Here is a 9,044-nt window from a genome sequence, read left to right as displayed (position 1 = left end):
CGTTATAACAGGATTCCACTGTACCTATCCATAAGTTCTGGACAACTTCATCGTCATCCTCATCTGACCTTTCATTTTCAATCACATGCATTGATCTCCTTGATGAGTTTGATTTCCATGCTGCTGCTGCTTTATTTTGCCCTGTAGAAAAACATTGAGATGCAAAGTGGTTTTGTTTGGAACATTTGTGGCATGTCTTCCCATATGCTGGGCACTGTTGTCTGCATGCTTTACAGTTAATCTTGATTCGTCCTTCTCTCAAAGGTACATTGTGTTGTGATTGTTTACTGGACCTTGCCTCCTGTCTTGGGTGTCTGTGCGGTTTTCCCATCTTTTCTTTGCCTCGCCTGACACTGTCAACTTCCTGATGACTGTCTGGCTGTCTAGACCAGTCAAGGATTTTAATTCTTTTTGTGTGGTTTCGAAACTCATGCAGATGTCTCTGGTTTTGGAGAGAGTTAGGTTTTTTTCCCTTAACCGTTTCTCTTTCAAAGATTTTTCTGTCACTGTGAAAATCACCTTATCTCTAATCTGTTGTCTAAGCGCCGTGAGGAAATCTTCAAATGGTTGAGCTTCCCCTCTTGTCATAGTCCAAAATTTGTATCTGTTAAATACTGTTCTTTTCTGCCCTGAAAAATGATCATCAAACTTCTGCATGACCACTTCAAACTTTTTGACATCTTCATTATCAGTGTATTCAAACTGATTATACCTCTCGAGGCTTTCAGTTCCAATGCTGTGCAGCAGGGTTGCTATTTTTATGTCATCCCCCTTTCTATGAACTTCTCTGGCAGTCATGTAATTTTCACATCTTTGTTTCCTTAGTTTCCAGTTTTGTGCTAGATCTAGATCCCCTTGAAACTCTAAAGGTTCAGTAGGTTTGAACTCCATTTTACTTGAGTTTTACTTCTCTTAATCTTAATAGATCTGTGTATTTGACTCTGATTGTCCTTTTGTAGGCTCAGATTTTGACTTAGTAACTCTTTAGATTGTCTGCCCTTTCTACCGAGTGAGATGACACCTTGTCTCGCACTCACAACTGGTTGAATGAGCTTTCAAAACTACTTGATCTCTTGGTCAAGGAAAGAATATAAAACATTTTAATACAGACCTATTACCACTTCTGACACCGTGTTGTGTTCGTTGGGTTCTTTAGATCATTGTTTGATTCATAACAAGACGTGAGACACACATCGGGGTAATGATAAAGAACATGGAGGCAGTCTTCTTGGTAACCCAGAATGCAACAGTTTATTTTTTAGAATCGATTATAATATCATATCAAGATCAGTTTTGATTATTATTATTATTATCAAATATGACAGGATGAATTGAAATTCAAATGTTATAGTTATTATATATGTATTCATGTTATCCTCAAAGGGGTTTATTCAAATTCTTACTGATGTGATAAATGAGAGAGACTGTTGGTTATACTGCTCAGAACTGGTTATTCATTTCTTTTACATTCTTTTAGTAAAATGTGGTATGAAATGTTAATTTTACATAGCTGAAAGTGAAAGGCATAAAGTGATGAAAGTGGAACCTCTATCTCACTCACTCAATGACTCAATACATATGGGCCTTGAGGAGTGAATTTTTAATTTAATTTTTTTTTGTTTGGGGGAGGGGGGGGCAGGTTGAGAATGAAATGAAAGAAAATATACTGTATTGGGTTGGGCAGAAATGGCAAAAGTCTACACGATATTTCTCAGAAAAATGGGGGGGGGGGGGCTGTTTGGGAAACTGTCACGTACTTTTGAGGAAAACTATAAAAGTTGCGCTTATTTTGACGATATCGACGCAAGTAAATTGCCGATTCAATCCAAGAGTTACAGTCCCCTTGACATAATTACTCTGTGCGGCACCCATCCAAATATATTTGTATTTCTAGAGATGTTAAGCAACTTCCACAATATTTCTAAGTTGAAACTAAAAGACAGACCAAATGTGTCATGACGTGGTGGAATCAGGCCCTTGTCAATTTTTGGGCATGTGGAGTTATTGGTATCATTTAATAGCTTATTTATTTGCCTTGCTTTCACCGTAAAAAATACTTATCTATCTTGAATAGAAGTCGAGATATTTGCAATTGAAAGAGGTGAGGTTGCCTGGTTTCAGTGCTAAAATTGGTGAGAAAATGGCCGCCAGAGTTTGGTAACTTCAATAGCTTGAGAGTCCGTGAAAACTGAAAAATCACATATTTTGTACTTTTATGAACATTTTTCAGCAAAATTCGCATGGAAATATTTTATGGGCATAAAAAGTGTTGAGCAGAAAAACATAAATTCGATAAAAATTGTAAAACTGGTGGGAAAATGCCTCTTTCTTCAATTTAACTGTTTTTACGAGCGCCTACTTTCACCACGATGCCTCACATTAATAGAAAGGCACTACCAAGACAGAAAAAGGGAGAATGTGTAACTAGCAAATGTACTCAGATGGACAAATCTCACAACTTCAGTTTATATCCTGAATGTGCAAGAAAATGCTTCTCCGACTCTTTAGAGATCAGCCCTGTCATGTAGATATGTTTTCAAACCTAAATAGCAAATTTATTCAATACAAAATCTAATTTGATAAATGCTGGTCCCAAACCCAGTAAAACACATAGGGTACTTAAATTGTTGGATGGTATTGGTTTTGTAATCGGCAATCTAATTGTATCGATATGCTAAAAAAATGCGCAGCTCTGATAGTGCATGGCTTTGATAGGTTTTTTATTCAAAAGTGCGGCTCTGATGTTCTTCAGGCTGTTTCCGTTTCTAATTTTGATAATAATGTTGTGTTTTTGATTCTGGGGTGGAAAAGGTCTGATGTTATGGATGGGGTTGGCAATTCACTCTGGCAATAGCACATTATTTAAAGTAGGTCAGCTCTATGGACCATTGTTCAATACAAAATATTGAAAGAAAATTTTGAGTGTGGAAGGGCTATCGTTGCTATAGAAAATTGTATGCTTTGTTTTTAGAAAGTACTTTGCGACCTCCTGGGGCGGTGCTACTTACTGAAATGTCTTTAGGCCATTCTAAAAGGGGGACATTAACTTGTTCTTATGCACAGTAGAATTGTAAATGGGCTGATTCATCAATGTCATGCTCATAACTGTGCCTGAACTGCAACAGGGAACTGCTGCTTTTTCTTTCCTAATCCTTACTATCATCATTTTCCTCTACTTCTTTTGTATGTTTGTCACACTCTTGTCACCTGCTGTTCCATGGGTGCCTTGATAGTCGAAGCAGACTTTGTGCTGTTGAAGCTGGAGAGGTGAGCAGAGTAAGCCTGATTCCCTGTACTGTAAAGACTTCTCTGTTGATATCCCACCCCTTGGCGCTCATATGACCTTATGCAGTTGCGAGTGCCGTAAAACCTCTACTAAATAAAACAAATAAAAAAACATCTACTAAAACAAAGTACATTGGGAAGGACCACTATCCACACCTTCTTTGTCTACACAGCATCAGATGTGACCTTTCTGCCTATGTTGAGTTTGTGACTTGCTATACTGTATAGTTTGGCTGTGATTTTAAAGCAAATCAAAACATTCCCCCAAGATATTTTATACCTGTGTAGTAAATACAATTTATACAGTGCTGCTTGTCTATAACGACCTTCAATAATATAAAGACATCCTCTGTATAGCAACACGGTGCCCAGGTCCCTATTTTTTCCTTATACTTATATGTCTTTAGTAACTTTTGGTTGCCTCTCTTTAACAACAACTCTCTATAAGGACTTTTTTTCTGGTCCCGAGGATGTCGTTATAGAGAGGCTGCACTGTTTGTATTAATGTGACCTTATGTGTTATAATGAATGAGTAATCTTTATATGTGTAGATCTATACCAATTTGTTGTGTCAGAATTTTCCCTTGAAAATGAATAAAGTTTGAGTTTAATTTTTTAGCTCACGTGTGAACCATTACTGTGGTCTTTCATGATTGCACTGTTCCTTGGGACACTCTTCAGCGCACCATTTTTGGTTGTGTAAATAATTTTATGTTTTACACTCCCACCATCTACAATATTCTGACCAATTTCGAGGCAGGCTGCTCCAGCCTAGGCTAAGTGGGATACAGCATCCCAGCAGTTGGGCGGAGTCCCTTGATAAAAAAAAGACTTCCTCTCGCTGGAATTGAACCCACATCATTTACATGGAATGATGAAGAGTAAGAGCCTAACCATTACACCACCCCTACCTGCTGCAGTAGGAAAATAGCAAGTACAGTTCAGTCATACATGGCAGATCCATTCCAAGTAAGCAAAAAACAAATAAATGATAATAAAACTTGCACCAGCCGAGGAAGGTTGGACGGCACCACAGGTAGACCCTACTTCTTTTCTTTCCCTCTGTTTCTGTCTGTCTTGCTTTTTTCCACGCACAGAATGGCAGTATTGTGTCTCTGCTTTTCGTTTTTCTCCTTGGTCAAACATGCGAAAAAGACCTGCATGCAACAGCGCAATGCCTTACCGCTACACCACAGACGCCTGTGTACTATTTGCATTTGTGTGAGTGAGAAACAACAGAAAAGAGTTACGATAAGATAAGATGATACCTTATTATCCCTGAGGGAGATTTTTCTTTGCTGTGTATAGGACCATAATTTAAAAAAAACACAAACAGGTATTCATAAAAATTTGAATGATATATTACTCTCATTAAAATTCAATATGAAAACAGAAGTAAAGCTGACAAAATGTACATATTATATCACATCAGCTACCGGTACATCGTTCAACTAAAATTTAATTACAAGATATTTAGAGATATAATATACGAGGGGGGTTCAAGAAGTCTTTCGTCTAAATCATCATCATCCAGTGCCAGATCTGCGACAGACATCGGCGATCATGGTCCTCCTTTCATTCCTTTGCTCGGATGCTCGATGCTCTTAAAAAAGCTATGTCTCCCTGATCTTTCCCTGTTACCCATTTTTTTAGGTTCCCTAAGTAGGTTGTTCTGGGCCTACCCCTGCCTCGTTTGCCTTCAATTTTGCCTGTTAGAGCTGGATGTTCAAGACCTTTGTGTCTATTCAGGTGTCCCCAAAACTGTATTTGTCGTTTCCTGATTGTTTTTAACAGTGAGCGTCCCACGTGGGCTTCCCCAAGCACCACCTCATTTGATTTCTTTTCCTTCCACAATACTCTTTGCAGTCTCCTAAGAAACCCCATTTCTGTAGCTTCTATTTTATTTTCACTGTATTTATTGATTGTCCAGTATCCACAGCCATATAGAAGGATTGACCATACATAGCATAATAATAGCATTTCAGAACTTTCATTTGGGTAGTCATTGAGATCTTTCTATTTTTCAGGATAGGGCTCATGTTATTGAAATTAGCCTTAGCCATTGTAATTCTCCATCATCTGTGGAACATTTGGCGTCGGATGTTATCATATATCCTAGATATTTAAACGGTTTGACTTGTTTCATCTTTTTACATTTGCTAATGAGATTACAACTAAGATTTGCTGCTTTTTTAATATTACCATGCATTCTGTTTTCTTTACATTCAACACTAATCCTTTACGTTCACTTTCTGTTACAACAGTATCTAGAAGCAATTGAAAGTCCTTTTTTGAGGCTGCTATTAAAACTGTCATCCGCATATCTGGTGTTATCAATATTTTCTACATTTACTTTGAGTACCTGGACATTCTTCTATTCTAAGGATTGTTTCAGTGTGCATGTTAAAGAGGTCTGGTGACATAACACATCCTTGCTTCACCCCTCTCCTAATCTGCTTATATTCACTGCATTCTCCATTAATTGGTACAGCAGCGTTTTGGTCCCAGTACCAATTCCTGATAATTCTTAGATCTTTTCCATCTATGTCTAGCTTTTCAGGTATTTTAAATTAAAATAGCTCATCATATTTGGTATAAATATGAAAGAATAAAGACTGAGCTTTTTAATGTGGCACACATACTTTCATTTCTCTATATATTCACCATGCACAGTAACACATTTCTACCTCTTCTCTTTGACCTTCAAAAGTCCTTGAGGAAAATATGACCCTGAATGGGTCCCTAACCAGTCTTCGACAACTTCAATGGCGTCCTCGCTGTCATTGAAACGACGTCGTTTCAATGATTTTTTAAAGATTAGGAAGCAGAAAAAAGTAAGAGGGGTCTAGGTCTGGTGGTTAAGCTGGGTGTGGCAGGATTTCAAAGCCGCACTGTTCTGCTGTCTGGACTGTTTGTTGTGCCATGTGCGCAGGGGCGTTGTCATGCAATAGGAGGACCCCATTACGGAGTTTTCCCCGCCTTTTTCTCACAAATTCGGGCCGCAATTTCATCAGCAAACCCGAATAGTAGTCCCCTGTGACTGTTTTCCCATTTTCCATGTTGTCAATCATGATGATGCCTTCACAATCCCAGAAACACGAAAGCATAACCTTTCCACTTGACGGTGTTACCTTTGTCTTTTTTGGTGAGGGAAAAGAAGGGGTTTTCCATTGCATGGAGGACATTGCTTGTTCTGGATCAAAATGATAAATCCATGTTTCATCCATAGTCACCATGTTTTAAAAGAAATGTTTGTCATTGGACTCAATTCGAAGGAGAGTTTTGCAGGACTCAACCCTCTGCTTCTGGCGGGGTACCCCACGCGCAGACACCTTATTCATGTTAAGATGGTCTTGGAGAATCGTTTCAATTGACCCAACACTGATTCCCATTTCACTTGAGAGCTGTTAAACAGTACTTAAATGTCGGTCTTGTAGAACCAGTTTCTTCACTATGGATATATTCTCTTCAATTACCACAAAGGATGGGCGCCCTTCACGATCTTCATCCATCATCGACATGAATCCAGATTTGAAATTTCTTACCAAGTATGTGACAGTACTATAACGAGGACATTTGTAACCATAAACTTGGTATTTAACAGGCTCCTTGGCACAGCTTCAGCTAAGAAAAACCAAATGTTTTTGAGCATGGTTTCATTGAACACGCTGACTAGTGCCTAATTATTGTCGGATTTTCCATAAAATTTGCATGGTGTGCTCCAAAGAAATTGTCTAAAGGCTGCCGAAATTTCATTACTCTACCATGATTCCTTCATACCCAGATCAAAGACTTATTGAACCCCCCTCGTAGATACATACTCCAAAGAGCAATGCACATTGATGCTTATTCTGATAATAGCCTTAAGCTAGATGGTAAAAAAAATATTTTGTATTGTTCTCTCTTTGCTTTCAGAGGTATATATCTGCCGCTGCCTTATCTTACAATTTGCGTGGAAAAGGGGTGTGATGGGTCGTTTATAATGCTTTTCATTTTTTTTATACCACTGTTGGTATACATTTCATAATTTCACCATTTCTAGTAAAATAATATCTTGAGATTTTGCTGGCTTTCTTAATGGTTCTGTCAAATTTTTTCTTTATCTTTCCCCCAACAATTCCCAGCCCAACAGCAAACACAATATAAATTATAATACCCCGCTTTCAATCATAGAATGGTATAAAAAGGGACATAATCTTATTATCGACACGAAAACTTCTTAATACTCTTAAAGGAACATTCTTTGATTTACTTTTTATTTTTATGCACAAGAGCAGCGTGGGGATGCAGACATCAAATGAAAGAGGCAGAAAGCACAAATAGACAGACAGGCAGACAGAAACTGGGAAAGACAGTGACATGGAATGGTAAATCAGATATATAAAACATTATTCTAACTGTATCTGCAACACAAAGCAATTTCTGTCTCATCTTTATTAGGTAGTATTGTACAAGTAAAAGTGCCAAAACAAAAAGAAAGCAAAGGTTGCTTTCTTTACTTTTATATATATATATATATATATATATATATATATATATATATATATATATGTTTATATATATATATATATAGAGAGAGAGGCCTATATACATGTACATGTATATATATATAAATATATTTATACATATATGTATATTTTATATATAATATATATATACATATTATATATTATGTAATATAAAACATTTTATATACTTGTATACATATACAATGTAATATATGTAATATAATACAAGTCTGAGCGGGATACAGCATCCTAGAAGAAGAACAGAAATTTTTGACTAACTTATAATAACCTAGTTCATGCCCGAGTCAAACAAAGAGCTTTTAAACATTACTCCAAAGAATCTTGTACAGACGCTCATGAACTTGGCCGACGTGCGGTACACAAATTAAAATAACCTTTGTCTGTCCTCCAGTGTTTTCCTTGTATTCTAATGTATAATAAGGAACAAAATTAAATACTGTCGATTTTAAATGACCTTTTTTATGACTAGAAAATGATCGGGGGGTTCCCCTTCCCCACATGTCTCTCCCTCTGAAATTGTACAAGTCAGTGCTCATGTCACAGAGCAACTTCTAAATCATTTGTGTAGATAAAGCAGATTTATAAAAGTAGAAAGGAACATACACACAAACAATAGATAAATAAAGATTGAATGAAGAGAATAGTATTAGTACAGCATCAAATGTGAAGAAATCTTGCTGTCAGCGGTCGCGGTCGTGATTGGTAAGCCTACCTCTATTTAGATTTTTCAACGAGACAGAAAGCAAATAAAACAATACAACCTCAACAGAAGAAGTACACAGTGGCTAACTAGCGCTCACCCACAACTAATGTAGAAGAAACAAGCCATCTATCACACCACGAGGTCAAAATTCACAGCCCAGCAGCAAGTACAATAATATATTACCCCGCTTTCAATCACAGAATGGTATAAATATAAAAAGGACATAATCTTATTATCGACACGAAAGCGTCTTATTTTCCATAAAAAGAACATTATTTGATTTACTTTTTATGCATATGAGAAGCGTGGGGATGCAGACATCAAAAGAAAGAGTTAAAAAGCGCAAATAGACAGACATGCAGACAGAAAGACAGTGAAATGGAATGGTAGATCAGACATAAAAGATCATTCTAACTGTATCTGCAACACTAAAACACTAAGTAATTTCTGTCTCATCTTTATTCGGTAGTATTGTACAAGTAAAAGTGCCAAAACTTTTTTTTTAAAGAAGAAAAAGAAATGTTTTG

This window comes from Aplysia californica, unplaced genomic scaffold, assembly GCF_000002075.1.
Source record: "Aplysia californica isolate F4 #8 unplaced genomic scaffold, AplCal3.0 scaffold00260, whole genome shotgun sequence".
Taxonomy (NCBI): domain Eukaryota; kingdom Metazoa; phylum Mollusca; class Gastropoda; order Aplysiida; family Aplysiidae; genus Aplysia; species Aplysia californica.
The sequence above is the reverse complement of the archived record's forward strand: the minus strand, read 5'-3'. Positions refer to the sequence as shown.